General features: G+C 50.3%; 1 long non-coding RNA gene across 2 annotated transcripts in view; it reads right to left on the bottom strand.

The window, feature by feature from the left end:
- Nucleotides 1–3018: 3018 nt before the first annotated feature.
- LOC118930430 (uncharacterized) overlaps nucleotides 3019–20385 on the bottom strand; it is a 29264-nt gene continuing 11897 nt past the window's right edge. Inside the window, exons 2-5 of one of the 2 annotated variants that reach the window (XR_008993605.1) lie at nucleotides 15021–15144; nucleotides 10287–10996; nucleotides 5505–9638; nucleotides 3020–4884 (exon numbers count right to left, since the gene is read on the bottom strand). This is a non-coding gene — a long non-coding RNA (uncharacterized LOC118930430). Of the gene's footprint in view, nucleotides 4885–5504; nucleotides 10997–15020; nucleotides 15145–20385 lie in introns of both variants that reach the window. The other variant, XR_008993604.1, reaches the window with a different exon arrangement.

The following is a 20385-nucleotide window of genomic DNA, read 5'->3' as shown; positions in this document are numbered from 1 at the left end:
TCTGCAAGAACAGATCCTACAAGATTGGCTGGACTGAAGGCCTATTTTTGTGAGAGGGGAAAGAGGAAGTGTCCATCACAGGCCTCAGAAATGCTGCAGCCCTCAGCCACAAGCTAAAGACAACCCAGGGTGGGAACTCTGTGCGCAGCCTCGGGGGCCCTCAGGGCTCTGGGCGCACAGGATAACTCAGGCTTCCTCAGTGGGCAACCATCCTGAGCTACTAGATCCCTCACCTGGGGAAACCACCCAGCCCTCCTCAGGCAGCTTCTCCCAGAAGGGAACATACAGGGAAACTCCCCGAAGTCCCCTTACCTCAAGCCTCTAAGCTCAGCAAGGCTCCTGATGAGCAGGACCCTGGAGTTCTAATCTGGGCCGAGCCTCAGGGTGAAGTAAGGGAGGTACCAGGGCACCTTTGTGAGAGCAAAAGCCTCCTTCACTGTGCACCCCAGGCACTTCACTCACCCCGCCCTAGTGCCAGCCCTGGTTCTAATCCCAGCTCTGCCATGGACAGGCCACGTAGATGGAGACAGGTCGTTTGTACTCTCAGACCCTCAGTTTACTCATCTGAGACATTGAAGTGCTGGACTTATATCAACCTTTCCCCATAATCACCATGAACCTAAACTGATTCTTAATTTTTGGATTCACAGAACCTTTAACAAATGTCCTCACTTCTTAAAACCTGCAAGTCGATAAAACAAACAAAACCTGCCCTATGAGAGCTTACTATGTCTGACTACAGGATGTAGCAGGTGTGTTCAGGGTCCTCCATGCAACTCATCCTTCTTAGAGAAAGACACTGCTTCATCTTATCCACACCCCTGTAGGCTTCTCCTCAGGAACTGTTCCAACTTGGCTCTGCGCCTGGACCACAGATGACTGGCCCAGAGTGAGACTGTAGGTAAAACTGTAATACTTCCAGAATATCTCCCCTGGCCTTAGTACATCTGCATATCAATAGGTGTTTAGAGGTGAAGAGAAGTATGGCTTTAGTGCACTTGCATCATTCTTCAGGGATGGAGAGAAGTTCATCTCCATATCAATGGGTAATTACCTGGGCAAGGAGGGCTTATCTGTACCTGAAAGGGGAGGGGAGGGCCAGTTTTTGCTTCTGCTGGAGCAGGAAAGAGAGAAGGGCTGGACTACAGTTTGTAAGCAATAAATGGATTTAAAATTTTATCTCTCCCTTTGACTGATTTCGGTTTTTAGAGGTATTTTGCCCTGGGATTTCCTCTCCCCAGACTTACATAGACCCCAGACCCAAAATGAACCAATCTGTAGTCTGGACTGAGACAAGCAGATTATCCCTCTCAAAATTTGGGCATTGTAGAGACAGACAGACGGAGGCTGCTGCTCGTGGTGCCCATGTGCTTAGAAGACAGAAGAGGCAGAGAGGAGCAATGAGCAGGTCCTGTGGCCCGAGAAAGAAGAGAAACTACTTGGCTCTGGAGAGATGGAGAATGTCCTCCGTGCCTCGCCTTCCTGTTCTGGTGCCAGTGTGAGGCATGAGCTGCCCTCCATCCTTGAGCTGTGTGTGTTTGCACAAACCACAGCCAAACTGTCCTAAAGTGGAGGACAGGGAAGCTCTTCAGCAAACACACCTGGTGGCTAGGCTTGGAGGGTCTGAGAGAGAATCTAGTAAAGAAAAAAGTTCCAGAAGAATTAATAAGTAATTCTAAGAAAGAGAACTTTAAATATGTATTTCTCTCCATCCCTCCTTCCTGAACAAGTCAGTTTTCTCCCCTCTTCCCCTCCATTCTCCACTTCTTTCCTCTTCTGTTGGCAGCATAGTAACCACAAAACTGGTGGCAGAGGGGTTTGGGAGCCGAGGCAGGGAAAAGAGTCACACAGAGACTGAGCACACAAATAACCATAATGAAGATAATGAGAGACAGTTTTCTTGCTGACAGAGAAGGGATTTGCATATTAGGAAAAGAGAAAAGTTAAAAATATCCATCTGGTCGTATTCGATTGGAATTGGAGGCACCAAAGTGAACTCACGGGCCTTCAAAAAATAAATAGATAGATAGATATAGAACTAGCTATAGTTGTGCATAAGGTGTGCACACACATTTCTGTATATACATATTCATATATATTCCACCTCTGGATGTTGAGAAGGCCTACAACTGATGACATTTCAGAAGCAACCGAGTACCCAGATTTTAGTTTCCAAATATTCTTCACTCCAGGACTCCTTGGAGAAATAATCAATTCCAAGGCTGAGGCAGAGAATGCACCAGAGGGACTTAGAACATTTTCTTGTGCCAGTAAGTAAAGAATTGCTAAAAAGAAAAAATTAGGGGGACAAATCTAAAGGACACAGAAGCCAATTTTGACAAGGCTCTCTTGCTGGCCAAATGTGGGATGATTGGATATAAAAACAGTGATGATAAATGGTTATATTCACTTAATAAAACAGGAACCCATGAGCCTACACTGATATAAACAAGTGAAGGAAAAGGGAATCTGTTCCTTACAGCAGACAGACAACCAGTAAGTGCAGTAGGAATGACAGTAACAGACAAGGGCTCTTTGGCAATCACCAACCACCATGGTGGTTGATTGAGGCAAGGGTCATCAACAGAAATGAAGTCAAACGGATGGAGCTGTGATGAAGTGCGGGAAACTGGTGTAGTGTGAGCATATCTTCCCGCTAAAACATTTCAGTTACAAAGAAGACAATGATATCTTAATGTGGAGAAACCTGGCAGCCCCCAAGCTGACCAAGCGATCCAGATTAACAGCACACCCCATGAGCCTCCCAGCACAACATCACTCCTGCATAATCCCCCCAAGAATGCAAGGCAAGTCACCTCCTGGGGAACCCAGGCTGAGCCACATCCTGCAGAATGTAGACTCCCACACTTCAAAGGTTGTGAAGACAGGGAGAGACTAAGAACTGCTCCAGACTGAAGGAGACAAAAGCGATGCGATTCATCAGTGCAAAGTGTGATCCCAGTGCAGAGTGTGATCCTGGACCAAAGAACAAAGTGAAATCGCTGGGAGAACTGGCGCAATGTGACGTCGGTGTGACACCAACACTTAGTGCTGACTTCCTGATTGGGTAGAAGAATGTCTTCAGTTTGGGAAGAGGCACACTGAAGATTTTGGGAGTTTGGGGCATTGTGTTGCAAATATGTGTATTTATTTTTATATTTTGTATTTAAAATAATATAAAAGCAGATTATATGTACACAACTTATTTACATTGGCATCCCCAGGTAGACAGATTCTGTAATTTCACCTTTCCATTCAACTATTGATTCTTTTCAACTTAACAAATATTTCCAGTTTCCTAGAATTCTTTCTTGCAACTTTTTCCGTAAGCATCTGTTCTTGTTCTATAAACAGAATATGCTCTTGGTTCTCCTTTTTGTTCTGGACACAGTCAAGGGGACATAGGGGACATTCCTCAGGAACCTCAGTATTGGCCCGCTCAAAATGAGCTCTCCCTCTTGACCTACAAGCCTGCGGATCCTGCCGTCCTGGAGGCCACTAAGAGCAATGGCTTTCTCTCAGGGTGGCAGGTGGAGCCCCTGACTGGTTTTGAGCAGAGAAATGAGATAGCATTTGCTTTTTAAAAGAATCACCCTGGCCACGGGGGGCCATTTGGAGGTTGGGAGTGCTGTGTTGGACTGCTAGCAGGTGTCCCCTGACATCCAAAAGTAGAGTTAAATACACACGTCTCAAGTTCAGAGGAGTAAAGTCGGGGCTGCAGAAACTGTGTGTAGATGGGCTTAGCCCATGAAGAGTCTAAACAAAGAGGGGAGTTTCAGGGATGAGGCCAGAGGTTGCAGTGTTAGGAGGGTGGGCAGCTGAGGGCCACCCAGCGAGGAGAGGGAGGAGGGGCTGCTGGGGCTGACCCGTGGGCAGGGGACTGCAGAGGCTGGGAGCAGCGAGGACGGTGTCCCAGAAGGCAGGTGGTGACCTGTGTCCACGAGGCCTGAGAACTGGCCCTTGGGTTTAGTTACAAGGGGTCATCATTGATCTTGTCATGGTTGTTTTGTAGAATGGTGGGGGCAAAATCCTGGTTGAGATAATAGGAGATGAAGAATCAGGGGCAATAAGTGTAGACAAGGGTTTCAAGTTACCTGCAAAGGGAGGAAGAGGCAGTGTCTGGAGGGGGCAGCAGAGTATTGTTTGTTGTGATTCAAGATGTAAAAAATCACATTTGCATGCTGGCATGCAGTGGGGAGAGGGTGAGCTACGTCCCTAAGATGGAGAGGGGGGCAACCTCAGCTCAGGGGCAGCTGGGCTCGCTGAGCAGGGCGGCAACTCATGGAGACAGGCAGGGAGCAGGGCTCACGGCAGCCTCGGGTAAGTGGCGGGCCTGGGTGGGAGCTCATGAGAACCCCCCTCGGAGTCTCCAATTCTCAGGGAAACCAAGGGAATGTTAAGGGTGAGGACTGGGGAGGTACACTGGAGGTCGGAAAAGAGAGGGACAGATATCAAACCACTGCCTGGGGCGGGAGGGGTGAGGGGGTGAGGAAAGGACAATCATGAGCAGCCCCTGGCCACCGGGGTTACAGAGGCCATGGACCTAGAGGGGCCCTCAGCACTTTGGAACTTTCAGTTCCCTGAATGATCTGTTTTCTTCTGTTGCTCATTTTGGTCCTTCTCAGTTTTGCTGTCCATTTTGCGGAAATGTCTGGTGCTCAGTGGGCTGCCCACTCACATTTGAAATGAAGGTCTGGGTCAGTTCCTGTAGGTGCCTGAAGCCAAGTCTCCAGAAGGAAAGACCCCCAGGTGCTGAATTGACTCAAAGGAAAGAGACCCACAGGGACACACTTCATGGTCCGGCTACAGGCCAGGAATTAAGGGGCAATCTTAAAGGCTCCTGGCAGGACAGTATACAGGGTAGGGGCAGGAGAGCGTTGTTACCTGCAGAGGAAGGAGCATCAGAATGTCAGCAGAAGCCCTGGGGCCTAAGGACAAGAGCCAAGCCTTTCAAGGCCTGTAATTCAAGACCCACTCAACTAGCAACACAGCTCGAAGATGGAATAAACACTGGTGTCATTGTACTTAGGGTCTATTCCAACAAAATAAGGGAATGAACAGAGAAAGAAAAGAGCAAGAAATAGTCCAGCTGAGCAGAGCAATCCAGGGAAATTCTAGGATACACATTTACTCACATTCACTCTTAGTTGTACACCTTTCCTTAGATTAGAATGTCTTTACCTTGTGCATTTATCTTGTACGATTGTTAAAGGAAGGAAAGGAGGGAGGAAGGGAGGAAGAACAAACCCAAGGTGGTGTCACTTGCCCCCAAGACAGCAAACCAGGGCTTAATTGCAGTCCCAACCTCTCCCAGCAGTGGCATTTTGAACCAATCAGTCTGGAATTTCCTGGCCAGCACTGGTGAGGTGACTTACCTGGTAAGACCCCTGCCCTACCTGAAGAGAAGGTGACCTGGCCTGAAATAATCCTTTTTCTGGCTAATGACCTCCTCACCCCACCCCCACCTACAAAAGTCTCCTGTTTTGTGCAGCGCCTCAGAGCACCTGTTTGTAGATGGGATGCTGCCTAGTTCCTGGTCAGTGAATACAGCCAATTAGTTCTCCAGACATCCTCAGTTGGGTTTTTATTCTGTAATAGATTTGGTGGCAGTGACAGGATCGAAGTGGATTTCCAGTGGTATCTGGAGATAACAACAAACACAGGCATGGTATAGGACTCAGTCAGTCCCCGGACCCTGGCCTGAGGTGACAGCTGAGACCCGGAGCTGTCAGAAAGTGAACTCTTGACTTGGGATTTGGGGGCTGCCTGTCTGCAAGCTGGCGATGAAACCCTATTGCTGGCTGTAAATTAAGTCTGGACGAGCCTCTGCAGGGCACCTGTCACCACTGTCTCTGGTGGTGGACGGGGAGGCAGGGCATGCCCCTGCACCAAGTGGAAATGTGAGGGTTGGGCACCCGCGTGCTGCTCTGGAGCCACGGCAGCACCTGGAGGGGCCGTGCCAGGGTGGAAAGCCAGGGACCTCCTTGGCAGCGTCCATGGACAGGAGATGCCGGAGGCCCAGGGCAGCCAGGGAGACCCATGAGCAGGCCCCAGCAACCCAGGCAGGGAAGGAGCTGGCTGGGCCCAGGAAGCGGCGGCAGAGCTGGGAAGATCCTTGGCTACACTCCGAAGGTACAGCCAACATGATTCGTGGTGGTGTTTGCACTAGTTTCCTCTGCTGCTGCTGCAAATTACTCCAAATATAAAACAGCACAAATGTATTCCCTTCAAGTTCTGAAGCTCAGGAGTCTGAGGAGTCTTACAGAGCGTGGTCCTGGCTGGTTCCCTTGGGGCACTGTCCCCTTGTCTTTTCCAGCTTCCACCTTTTCCGGAGAGGCCGCTGGGTCTGCTGACTCCCGGCCTTCCCTCCACCTTCAGCTGCTGCTCCTACCTTCACAGCCCCTTTCCTGACCTCTGCCCCCTGGCTTCCTTGAGATTATATTGGGCCCAATTAAATAATCCGAGATAGCCTCCCCTTCTCAAAATCCTTAATTTACTCATATCTGCAAAGATCCTGTTTTACTCACAGGTTTCAGAGGTGAGGACGTGGACATCTTCCAAGGGCCATTATTCAGCCTGCCACAGGGTTGGATGTAGGGGTGCAAGAAAGAAAGGAGTTGAGAACCGCCCCACATGTGGGGAAGATGGGTGGCCATGGCCCAGAACGGTGAAGCCACAGGGCCTGGAAACTCCCCCTGTTCTCTGGAAGCTGAGCCCTGCCCCTTCTCCCAAAGGCTCCCCTGTGTTAAGACAACTTTCAGGGAAAGATAGGATCTTACCTTTCCAAGACTCTCTTACAGATGGAAAAATGAATGGAACACATGTGGAAGAATGTATTTGGCTCATACAATCTGAGAAAACCAGGCTGAGGTTACAGCCATTTCAAAGGACAACTCAAAATGGCACACATTTTTGTGGAATAAAGGAATGTTGAGATGAATTGCAAATAGGGACAAAAGTGATTTTTCCACGGTGGGAGGAAGTCAGAATCACTTCTGGACAGGGCAGCAGTTATGCATCAGTCCCTTAGGACATACTAAGAGTTGCAAAATAGCTCAAAGACAACAGAGCTGAGGACCCAGAAGGGAGTGTGTCAGATGGCACACAGTTCCTATTGAAACACAAAATTTTTTTCTACACCGGATTCTCCTGTTGGAGCCTGTAATTCCCAGGGAGGGTGGGTTGAGTCACTAGCAGGAGGGGGACAGGAAAGGTAGGTTTGATGTCTGCTGGTGAGATCCACCAAAGGACGGTGGAAACACAAAAGTAACATATTTTAACACAAACACTTCGTGTTGTATTTATTATAATACTTTTTAACTGGTTAGTCTTTGTTTATAGAGAAACTGGTATGGCTGGAATGTTTGTGTGTCTCCCACCCCAAATTCCTCTGTGGAAGCCCTGAGCCCCAGAGTGATGGTGTTTGGAGAAGGGGCCTTTGGGGAGTGAGGAGGTTTTGAGGAGATCATGAGAATGTGCCCCATTGATAGGATTAATGTCCTCTAGAAGAGACACCAGAGCTCCCCCTGCCGCAACCCCACCATGCAGCCCTGTGGGGACACAGCAAGGCTGACGTCTGCAAGTTAGGAAGAGGTTTGTTCACCAAGAACAAGTCAGCTGGCACCCTGATCTCAGACTCCCAGCCTCCAGAATGGTGAGAGATAGATTCCTGCTGTTGAAGCCACCTAGTCTGTGGCATTTTGTAATGGCAGCCCAAGCTGACGAATACAGACGCTGTTGACTTTTTTGGGAGGGGTTCAGTCACTGTGTAATCACCACCTGGTGACATTTTATATTCCATTCAAATGCAATGAGACCAGATGGAATGAAAACAAGCATAATTCATGCCCTCTCCTAGCCATTATTGCTTTAAAACCAGGAAAGCCTTCCTTTTGTGCAGTCACTCCGGGGCACACATCAGCCCTTTGGCGATTGTGGCTGAGCTGGAGGTACAATGACTTATATAAGTAACAAATTTAGCAGGATAATCTCTCATGTTCTCTCTTTCCCCATCTCTTTTAATCCAATCAGCACATATGAGAGATAGGGTGCGAGGGAGGGAACCCTGGGCTCTGCTGTAACACTGGCTGAGCGGAAAGAGCCAGTCCAGGACCAGATAGAAAGTCTGAGACCGTCATCCACACACTTGTCTGGAGGAGAATTGTTGGGAGGAAAGCATTTTCCTCCACGGATTTAGGGTCAGTGCTTGGGGGCCTGTGAATTAACTAACAACACACAGATTAACAGGAGAGAGGGGAAAGTTTATTTACCAGGGATCCTTCTGATGAACTGGCTCCCCAGACATCCAAAGAAAGAGGTTTATAAACCCACTTAATAAGAGGAAAGGGGTGAAGGAGAAAGGAGCCTCTGAAAGAACAAATGGAAGGTAGAACAGCTAAAGTTTGTTGAAGCAATTACTCATCCCAGTGCTAATGGCAGTCTCCTCTCTGGCTGTAAACCTCCCAGAGAGGGGATGTGTGGCGGCTGTATTTTCCAGGAGGTCCTGCTTACATCTGCAAAAGGAGGTTTTTTTCTGTAGCTGCTGTTTGTTTAGATGTTCTTAGCTTAAAATAATCATTATGCCATTGAGGTGCATATTGAATCCCTACAGGTGCAAAACCTTTTTTCATGTAACAAGATTTTTCAAAATCTCCTAGTCCAGAGATCTTGGTCAAAGCTCCAAAAAGAGTGCCCCACCCTCCGCCCCTCAACTAGAGAGCAGTGCAAGACTTGTAGAAAGATGGCAACAAATTGGTCCTTGACCTTTAGCTACCACCTGCCACTAGGCCGCAGTGTGGGACTAGAAATGAAAATGAAAAGAGCTTTTCTTTAAGGAAAAAGTTGTCCTTACTCCCCCCTCAGGAATGAGGGGACCTTCAAGAGAGCTGCTGGGCGAGTGTAGCCCAAGCACCTGGAGCTGAGTGCAGAGCAAGGGTGAGAAGAGGTCGCTCAGCAGGACGCCTGCGCAGATGGGCGCCTGTGCCTAGGCTGTTGGCTTGAGGCTATTGAGATAAGGACTGTGGGTTTAGACAGAGTAGGGTGAGGACCTCCAGGAAAAAGCAAAGCAGGTTAATCACAGCCAGAACAACGTAACAATGTGCAAAGAAACCCCTACCAAAACTCCTTATTAAACATTAAGCAAAGTCAGAGTTACATTAATTCTCTACGGTAAAAATGTCAAACTAGGAATATAGGCATTCTTCAGTGAGATTAGTTAAAACTAAAAACCCAGGAGTAACTTGGACTGGAATGTTTGAATATCCCCCAGATAAGAAAACAACTCAGCATAGCCCATGTCTTCATTGTGTCAATTAAGTCAGGCTATTGTATGATTTACTTTAGCCTGCTAAAAGGCCCTGCTTATTTTCTTTAACTTTACCCAGATGCTGATTTTCTTCCTTCAGCCCTAAATCAAATGATCTGCAACCTAGGCATTAATAATGGCAAGCAAGCCCAGTCATAAATAACATAGTAAAAACAAGAAGGACTCCATCTTAAAGGTAAGATTGCATTTTAAAACCCAATAAGTTAAAAAGTAAGTTTCTTAACATACTCTTTAACAAACAGACAATAACTGAGTCCACCTTGGGAGCAGGACAGGCAGTCTTGATATGTTCCCAGTCCAGGAAGCTGCTATCCTGGGAAAAAATCAAAGCAGTAAATTTCTTGTGTTAACTTTGCAGAATAACCCAGAAGACTGATAAGAAACTTAGTGTCTCTTCAAATATAAACATTTTGGGACCTTCTGGCAGGTCTGCATCCCTAGCCCTTTGTCTCAACCGCCTATAAATCCCCTAGACAACACACCACCCTGGACTCTCTTGTCCCCTCCCTTCGTGAGCCAGGAGCTCTGTCCTCTCACTTTATCTCTAAAGAAAAGTCTCTGCCTTGCTCTTCCACCAAGAGTGTTTGCAAAGTTCATTCTTCGACTCCACGAACAAGAACTCTGGCATCACTATCACCCTGGTCGAGGAGCAGAGCACCCACGGGTGGTGTCTCCAACGCACTCACAGAGCAGCCACAAGAGAGCCATGCTCTCTGACCCTCCTAGAGGGCACAACCAACACTTTCCTGCCCTTTTATTCTCCTCCCTCTCCTGATCCCCAACAGTGAGTCCAGAGGGATGCTGTGAATGGGGCAGGAAAAGGGAAATTCAAGAGAGAGCGCATGTGTGTGGTGCTTCCCTGAAGCTGTGCTCCCTGAGCTTGGTAGATGTTCAAGGCTGGCTTTTTCTATCATGGAGTATGTCAGAACGCTGGTGGGGGGACCAGGGTACCCAGGGTCACCTGTTCTCTGCTCAGATGTCCCAGCTCACTTCCAGGGCCTGTGGGGGGCTCTTCCAGGTCCATCCACCCCACAGCAGACTATTCTGCCAGGGCACACACCTCTCGGCTCTGGGTGTGGCCCAGGAGAGGGGAGTTTCTGGATGCGGTGTGGACCTGCAGTGGGGGCGTCCTCACAGTCCCCTCACGGTGCCAGGCAGAGGGCAGGCAGGAGGAGAAGGATGGGCCGGGGTCCGTTCAGGCTCCTGCCTCCGTCTGCAGATGTTGGGGCTGGGGTGGAGAGTGTGCCAAAGTGTCCCGGCAGCTCAGCAGACGGGCAGCAGGTGCTAAAACGCTGAACTGGGAGAGAGCTTCGTGCCCTCTGGGGACAGGAAAAGAGGGGAGACGGGACAATGAGGTGGGGCTGGGCAGGGCTCAGAGCCTGGGGAGCCCCACAAAGTCGTGGGACTGGCGCCAGGAGCAGCGGAAGCCGTGGCGGTTTCAGCAGGGGCAGCATGGCCACACCAGCGTTAGGAGGCCCCTCACTCTCAGTGCCAGGCTGAGGGCACCAGGAGCGGACGATTGGCAGTGCTGGGATGCTGGCGTAGCCGGCAGAGTGAGGGCTCCCAGCACAGCTGTGGGGAATGCGGGCCTCCAGGCCTCCACAGTGTCCTCAACAGCCACTCTCCCTCGGACACTCACAAGGCAAGGGCAGGTAAGGGCAGGCGACCCTGCTTAAAGAAAAGGAAAGGAGGAGCTAGGAGCCAGGGAACCCATCAGGGGCCAAGCTGAGGTCAGCCAGTGAGAGGCAGCCTTTGAGCACAGTGGGGTTCCCCTCTGGCCGGTGAATCCCAAGCAGGTAGAGACCCAGCTGCCCTGCTCACTCTGTCCCCAGCTGAGCCGGCACGCGTCCCCACGCTGCTTCCATGGAACACAGGGCTTCCTCACAGTGTGGTGGCCAGGGTCCCGGTCCCTGGGGAGCCAAGTGGCCTTGGCACTGACGTCTAGGATGCGGCCTCTGGAATCCCGAGTGTCCTCCCACTGTCGTCACTACCCTGCCTGGGCTCACGGGGGCACGCAGACAGACACCTTCCTCTCCACTGGAGGGATGTCAAAGTCACGTTCTAAGGAGCACATCTGGGGCTTCGGGAGAAGCTGGAGTGGCCCTGGTAGGAAAATATGTGCAAGCTGTCCCAGACAAACCCACACGCCACTTAGTGGGCCTAGTGGGCATGGTATTTGAACCTAAGTTCTGTTCAGCACCTTTTGCTGCTGCAGGGAGGCATATATGTCACACACTCTGGGAAGGATCCCCTGCAACTTGCAGAAAATAAAGCTGTGGAGTTTAGAGGGTTAACTGACCCTCTAGTTACCAGGATAAGTCACTTGCTGGCATTACCTGCCTCTAAAATGTAGGCTCTGTGGGAACATATAGAGAGAGATGTATGCATACAGCATATGAGCGCTCGGCCCAGAGCATCCTCACAGGACCAACGCCTGAAATGAAGGGAAGCGTGCTGGCAGAAGGCAGACATACTGCGTGAGGGGCGCCACCTCCTGGGCTCCGGGGCCACTGCAGCCACCCGGGAGCCCTGCCCACGGGCCTCTGACCAGGCCGGCTCCTGCCAGAAGCCGGCCCATCACAGGGCCCTGTCCTTATGGCCACTTGATTGATGGCTTTTCAACAACCCTGACACCTACATTGATTCCCGTGGACCAGTGATCAGGGAAGTGACCTGCTGGGGCGTCTTTCCTGGGGCCCAAGCCCTCACAGCCGGCTTTGCCGCCTCTGCCTGCCAGGACTTCTCCGGCCCAAGTCCTTGGTGTCCTTGTTGACCAGCAGCCCTTTGTACTCCCTGTCCTTCTCTGTGTAGCCATGGACACTGGCTCTCTTCCTCCTCTGATGTGTTCCCTCCACGACTAACTCTCTCCCACCTTTCTCCTTCCTGCCAGCTGCCATTCTCTTCTTCCACTCCACAGTCACCTCCTCCCAGGTCTGTCCCAGGGCCTATCTCTCTCCACAGGCCTCTGGGATGTTGCCTCCCCTCCAGCTGCAATTCTGCATGCACACAAACGGGCCACCAGGTCTCTGTCACCAGACCAGAGTCCCAGACCCAATTATCTGGCTCTGCCTGGGAGGTCCTAGCACCTCCAGCTGGGCTTGTCCAAAGTCAACCTGTCACCCTCCTCTGCCAACTGCCATGCTCTCCCCTCCCTCCCTCCTTAGCCCAGCTCAGGGAAGCGCACCCCTCCCCAAGCCAGGCAGCTGGGGGTCCCCTGAGTGCTCCCTCCCCTCACGGCCAAGTCCACTGAAGATTTCAGGGTGCCCCTAGAGCAGGGCACCAGGCACCCAGGCCTGGTTTAGTTTAGGTTTCATCCTTTCTGCCTCCTCCCGGAGCTCTGCCTGCACTGAGATCCTTGTCAGCCGGAGCCTGAGCTGCTGGGGTGACCTCACATCATCTGCCTCCTGGGGCCCAAACTGCCGACTGGAGCCCTTCAGAATGGGGCCAACTCCTTGCCTGGCATTCACAACTCGGCCCAGCCTGCCACTACTGCCTGCCCACCTCACAAGGCACACCACCCATACCTCTGTGCCTTTGCCCACTCTCTTCCCTCTGCCCAGAATACCTCTCCTCGTCTGCTCATGTCCAAGCATCCATCCCCATTGTACAGCCAGGGCAACTGAGGCCCAGAAAGCTGGCACCAATTGCCCAGGGTTCTTAGCTGGGAAGTGGTGGGGCTGGGGTTCCCAAGGACCACTTTCTGGGACCAGCCCTTTTTACTCTCCCACAGCCTCAGTTTCCCCAAGATGAAGTGGGGAATGAAAGGCATCCCTTCCTGCTCTGACTTTCCCCAGCCAGGATTCCTCGATTCTGAGTTTCTCTGAGGCTCCCAGGGGTGGCCCAGGGGTACTGAGCACAGCTGCCTAGGAACTCATGGCCGGCCACTTGGTACAGGAAGCTCAGCCACACTCTGTGCTGACGGGCAGACTGCTACAAGAGGCGGGCATGGCCTCCCACCTGCCTCACCTGCCCCCTCTCCATTCTGCTAGTGTTCTGTTGCTTGCAGGAAAATACCAAACGCAGCGGCTTCAGCACACCCATTTATTAGCTCAGGGTTCTGTAGCTAACACGTGGCAAGGCTGGGTCCTCTGCTCAGGGCATCATAAGGCTGATGTCAGGCTGAGTCCTCATTAGGAAACTGAAGAAAACTCCAGGCTCATTCGGGTGAAAACTGTTCAGCTCCCCAAGTTCTAGGACTGAGGTCCCCAGTGTCAGCCAGTGCCCCCTCTCAGCAACTTGGGACACCAGTGCCTTGGGTGTGGTCCCTCCCTCTTTGGGTCAGTGATGGGGTCAAGTGCCCTCATCCCTCCAATCTGACTTCCAATTCTGCCACCAGCTGAAAAGAACTTTCCACTTACAGAGGGCTCACGTGACTGTGTCAGGCCCACCAGATAACCTCTTTATCTAAGATCAACTGGCTTGGGGCTCGACTCACACATGCAAAATCCCTTCAGGGCAGAGGCACCAGAGATGAGACTCCTGGAGCATCTTTGGAATTCTGCCAACTCTGCCTTGCTGAGCTGCGGCCACACTAACAGGCATGCAGGAGCACTGGGGGCGCAGGAACAGACGCAACCTGACCTCTGATCTCTGGGGCTCCTGTGCTGACACTGTTCTGCCCACCCTGGGCTCAGTCGGGTTCTCCCACCTCCCTACACCTGGGCCATGCCTTCTCCCTAAATGCTATTCCCACCCATTTCAGCTCAGAGCACCATGACAAATAGCAGAGCCTGGGCACTTAAACAGCACAAGTTAATTTCTCACAGTTCTGGGGCCTGGAGGCCCAGATGGAGGTGATGGTGGGCTGACTCCTCCTAGGCACCCCCCTTGGCTGGCCAACAGCTGGCGTCTCGCTGGGCTCATGTGCCTTTCTTCTGGGCACCTCTGGGACCCCAGTGTCTCTTCCTTTTCTTACAAGGACACCAATCCTATTGGACCAGGGTCCACCCTCATGGCCTTATTGTACCTCAATAATCTCTTTAAAGGCCCCATCTCCAGACACAGCCATGTTTCAAGGCACAGGGATTAAAGCTTCAACAAATGAATCCTGGAGGGACTGGATTTAGCCTGTAACACCCACCACCCCCACCTACCCCATCAAGTTTCTCCTCATTTGGGGAACTCAGTTCATAGGCTCCTCCTCCACGGAACCACCAGGGTGCCCCCAGATAGGGTTTGCCTCTCCCTGGGCCCCCCAAATCTGAGCTGGTACCTCTTTCCTCACCAGGTTGTTTCCCACTGGACTGTGAGCTCCCAAGACAGGGTCCACAGCTGACAAGCTGGTGTGTCCCAGGGGTCACCCAGCATAGGCCTGGCTCCCAGGGCAGGTGGGTGGGGGGCATCAGCAAGTGTCAGGGAGGCTGGGAGGGGATGCTAACAAGGTAAAGGGCAGGGCCCCCTGCCCCAGGAGGCTGCCAACAGCCCCCCCATCACTAGCCACAAGTGCTCTGGGCCCCCAGACTGTGCATCAAGAAGCTGCTAATAGCTCAAGCCCAAGCTTCCTGCTCTTCCCACCAGGCAAGCTGGGGCATCTTGCTGATGGCCATGTCCTTAGAGACCTAGGTCTGCCTCATCCCCATCACATTCCTCCTCACAAAATATCCCAGGGGCTAGACCCCCCTGACCTAGGTGCCAGGAAACCTCAGGTCTGGCCCTCGTGACGCCTTTCACTCCCTATGCCACTTTAACATGTCACCTGTCAAATGGGCCTCCATGAGGATGGCATGGGATCAACCGTGTAGCAGGAGTTCAGAGCCATGGAGAAGCATCGATGGAGGGGTAAGAGGGATCTGGACATCGGTAGATCCAGGAAAAACACTCTAAGCCAAGAAAAGTAAAGCAAATGTTAGACCTTTCCCTTCCCTCCAGCTGTTAACCATGGCCAAATAGCTTTCCTTTGCTAGGCCTCAGTTTTTTCAACTGTAAAATGGGAATTTGGACTCAATCTCTCTTATCAGCAATATTCTAGACCTGGAGAGGCATTTAAATACCATTGACAGTTGTCCTACAGATTTCAGAGACAGAAAAATGAAGCACAGCAGGAGCAGCTGTCAGAGGCAGAGCTGATACCGGGGCCCAGGGTCCCTGACTGTTGGGCCAGCCTCAGCCTCCCTACCTCTGGGACCCTCCCAGCACCATCCTGGACACCCCGCTTGGATTAACCCTCTGTATCTGTGCTATTGGAAGTTGTCACTAGCGACACATGCAGCTACTGAGCACTTGAAATGTGTGTCTGAAGAAATGCATTTTTAAATAGTAGTTAATTTTCATTCTTTCAAACTTTAAGACGGTTACTCAGTGTGATTATTGGAAAATGTTAAGCATGTCCAGGCAACATGGGCATCCACCTTTCCAAATGTGTCATTAAAGCTAAACAGAGACCCAGTGTTTCTGATAAAGATGCAGTGTCCACGTTGAGATGCATTACAACTGCAAAATAAACAGTGGCGCCTTCTGGCTTCCCGTTCAGCATATTAGGAGCTTGGAAGTCACCACTCCATCATGACGATAAGAAAAAAGCTAAATAAACTGAAAAATTAACAACTCTTCTTAGATCCAGCAGAGCAGTGAGGTCATGTGGTAAACCACTGCCCCCAGAGTTGAGAATCACAGCTTAGCAGAGCAGAAACCTCTGCAGGAAGCCATACCTGTGTGGGAAAACCTGAACCGTAACTGACAGATTGCTGGCGGCTGGTGTGAACAAGGCAGAGAATTACAAACCCCAGGGGACCCGGGGATTTTGTGAGTTTTACCTCCTGAAGGTCTACCTGGTTTGCACACTGAAATTCGGAGAAGCCCCTCCCCACCCCACTAGCTTTCAGCCTCCTGCAGTCATCTGGTCCCAGCTAGGACAAAGAGACGGGGTTGGGATTACCTGTGAAGGTCACAGTCCAGAGGCCCTGGCTCACCAAGGACTGAGGCCACATCATGGACCTCGGGAAGCGCCCCCACTCCCACCCGACACCTCATCAGCACATCACTAATGCCCTGTTTACAGCAGGTTCCTGTCACCCAGCACATTGTGTCCAGGCTTCACAAAAGAACAAGGCATACACGGTTTGAAGAGATTACAGAAGCCTCAGAACCAGATATAGACTGGGATGCTAGAATAATCAGACTGTCAGTTTAAAACAAGTATGATTAATGGGCTATGGGCACTGATGGGGAAAGCAGATAGCATGCAAAACATAAATACCGCCCCTGACGTTTGACAATGGAGCAAAGACAGTCTTTTCAACAAATGGTGCTGGAGCAACTGGACATCCACAGGCAAAAACATGACATGAAGAAGACACCTTATATCCTTCACAAAAAATTAACTCAAAATGGATCACAGACCTAAAACAATAAAACAGTATAATAGGAGAAAACCTTGCTGATCTTGGGCACAATGACTTTTTAGATACAACACCAAAGACACAATCTGTAGCACAAGTGATTGATAAGCTGGACTTCCAGGGCAATGAAACTACTCTGTATTGATTTTGTAATGCTGGATACATGTCATTGTACATTTGCCAAAGCCCACAGAATGTGCACTGCCAAGGGTGACCCTAAGGAAAACTGTGGACTCTGGGTGAGGACGTGTCAGTGTAGGGTCACTGATGATTGTAACAAATGCACCATCTGGTGCGGGATGGTTACAGTGGGGGGTGGGCCAGGGGGCACACGGGAATGCTGTACCTTCTGTTCAATTTTGCTGCAAACCTAAAACCACTCCAAATAATAAAGTCTATATAGAAGGGAGAGTCACAAAGTGGATTCTGAAAACTCATTCAAAATAAAGAATATAAAATATATAATAATCTTTATTATTCATGTACATATATCTTGGAAATCTAAGTCAAATATATTATTAAAATTAATTTCATCTTTTTCTTTTTTTTTTTAATGTGGCAACTACATTTGAAATGACATGTGGCTGGCATTACTTTTCTACTGGGCAGCACTGGCCTAAATCTTTAAAGCAACCCCGTGACATAGGCACATAATCATCTCAGATGGGCAGTGTGGCAGTGCCCCCATGTCCCCTGGCTCCTCCCCAGGGGTCACCTGCAGCTCCAATGCACGGTCCCTGCTCAAGCTCACAGGTTCCCACCTCAAACCCTTGCATCTCTCTGCCTGAGCGGCAGGCCAGAAGCACCAGGGAGATAGTGCTTCCAGGAACAGCCCTGACCAGTGGTGGTGAGGATGGGTGGATGAATAGCCCTGCTTTCTCAGCCCAGGTGAGGGTCCCAGAGGGTCCCCAGTGGGATCAAGTCCAACTGTCCACAGAAGCCACCTGCTTTCCTCCCACCCTCCCTTTCCACCTGCTGCCCTCTCTCACTGCCTTCCTCCCTCCCAGGTAAATCAATGCTTCTCGTGGGTTCTGTTCTTGGAAAGTCCCAAACTAAGGCACTTGGGCACAGCAAGCTGAAGGACCCAGAGAGGGCATATAAATAGGAGAGGCAGGCTGGTGATTTGATTCCGGCTGGCTGACACCAGATGCCACACTCCCAAACAGCATGCTCTGTGCCTCTCACACAGCAGCCATGACATGCCTATGGCAGGAGGGTGGGGACCTCCCCTCAAATCTTCCCACTCTTGGAGCTGACCCCAGAGTGGAAAATCCCTTCTCTAGGCTCAGAAGATTTTATAAGGCCAGCCTGGCCTGCCCAGAGCTGTTACTTGGCACCACCTCCTGGCTGGAGGGAAACCAGGACTGCCAGCCAGTGCCTTGAAGGGCACTGGTCTTTGAACAAAGAGGACACTGGGATCTGGGACCTGGAGAAGCTGGGCCGCTGAGGGATCCAGGGAAAAATGTATTGGGCTTACTCATTTGTTGAGCTTACATGTGCCCAGCATGGGTCTAAATGTGCTATGTATGCATGTCTGTATGTGTAGTGTTTGTATGTATGTATTATGTATATGTGTGTGCATATGTGTATGTGTCTGTATGCATGTCTGTATGTGTATGTGTCTATAGGTATGTACTGTGTATATGTATCTGTGTATGTGTGCTGTGCATGTATGTGTCTATTTGTACTGTGTCTGTATATGAGTGCATCTGTGTATGTGTGCATATGTGTATGTGTACGTGTCTGTATGTGCATCTGTATGTGTCTGTATGCATGTCTGTATGTGTATGTGTCTACAGGTATGTACTGTGTATATGTATCTGTGTATGTGTGCTGTGCATGTATGTGTCTATTTGTACTGTGTCTGTATATGAGTGCATCTGTGTATGTGTGCATATGTGTATGTGTACGTGTCTGTATGTGCATCTGTATGTGTCTGTATGCATGTCTGTATGTGTATGTGTCTATAGGTATGTACTGTGTATATGTATCTGTGTATGTGTGCTGTGCATGTATGTGTCTATTTGTACTGTGTCTGTATATGAGTGCATCTGTGTATGTGTGCATATGCGTATGTGTACGTGTCTGTATGTGCATCTGTATGTGTATATGTGCATGTATGTCTATATGTGCATGTGTCTGTACATGCTGTGTGTGTGCACATACGTGCATCTGTATGTGTGTGTGTCATAAACATACATTCCTCACAGGAACCCTCTGAAGTGTTCATAGTTATTATCCCCATCATATACAGATGAGGGAGCTGGGGAACAGAGGCGGAACTTGCAGAGGTCACACAGCTAGTACCACAAGGAGGATTCAGACTCAGGGAGCCCATCTCTTACTCCTGGATCCTGCCTCTCCTGAAACTTCCAGGGAGTCTGCTGCCAGCTACTCACTCTGGGCTCTGCTACAGAGTGCCTGTTCTGCACAGACTTAGCGTGAACTTCCAGCAATCCCCACCTTTGGCAGAGCTCCACTGGGAGGGACAGGCTGGCAGGGAAAGGCACCCTCAAAAGTGAGAAGCAGCAAGCGCCAGAGGGACTATGATGGCTGGAAAAGGATGCCCCCCCACCTCCACCTCCAAAGCCCCTCTGCCATCTGCCTTTTGGCAAAGATCAATTAATCAACATAGCCTCTCAACTTGAGTGTGTCTATTTATTCCTAGTCTCATTCCCAAAGGACTTGAGGGGGCTTAAAAAGATAGATGCACAGTGTCTTCCCAGAGATACTCTGATGGTAATGCCTGGTTTACTGCCCTAATGGCCTTGTGATTGACACCTTGGTAATGTGATACTGTTAGAGCATTACACACAGGGTGACCAACTTGTCCTGGTTTTCTTAGAACTTTCCCAGTTTTAAAACTGAAAGCCCCTTGTTCTGGGAAACCCCTCAGAGACAGGCAACAGGGATAGTTGGTAACCCTCATTACACGGGATGCAGCCCCAAATGTCTACTTGCTGGGAGGCCAAAAATTTAGCTCGGAGCTTCCTAACAGCCAAGGCAAAGAAGAAAACACTGTCTGTTATAAGACGGTCAGTGTCTCTAATAGTTAGAACGCTCCACAATGATGGAAATGTTTTATACATCCAATATGACAGATACCACACGTTTCTATGGAGTACCTAAATGTGGCCAGTGTGATGGATAAACAGGATTTTTATTTTTAAAAATTTTAATCTATTTAAACCTAAATAGTCTTTGTGGCTAGTGGAGACTATACTCAGCACAGTCATATTAGATAAAAACAAACCAAGTGGCCTGGAAAAGCTGCTTTCTTAATATTGAGGCCTAAGGAACTTCTACCAACGAGCTATCATACTGGAGGTGGAGACCAAAGCAGCTCCCCTATGTCTTCCTTTTCTTCCATGTGTGATAAGAGCAGGTACTTCTACAGCTCATGCTATGTGCTCAGCACTCTCATGAGACCCTCTCAGGAGTCAATTCATTAAATCCTCAAATCCACCTAGAAGGTAGATGCTCTTGGGATTCCCAGTGAGAAGGCTCCTCCAGGAGAGCCCAGGATACCTAAGATGCCCTTTCCCTGGTCTAAGGGGACAGGCACAGCCCTCCCTCCTAACCAGGGGCCAGGAAGCAGGCAGAGGGGCAGCCACAGGAGGGGGAAGCAGAAGGAATGGGGATGAGGGGTTTCCCATGGCCCTCCCCTCCCCAGCCACCCATGACTCACACTGACTCAGTGGAAAAGTGAGCAGGGCCCAGCAT

This window comes from Manis pentadactyla, chromosome 14 (genome assembly GCF_030020395.1).
Source record: "Manis pentadactyla isolate mManPen7 chromosome 14, mManPen7.hap1, whole genome shotgun sequence".
Classification (NCBI taxonomy): Eukaryota; Metazoa; Chordata; class Mammalia; order Pholidota; family Manidae; genus Manis; species Manis pentadactyla.
This window is presented reverse-complemented; position numbering and strand designations above follow the sequence as displayed.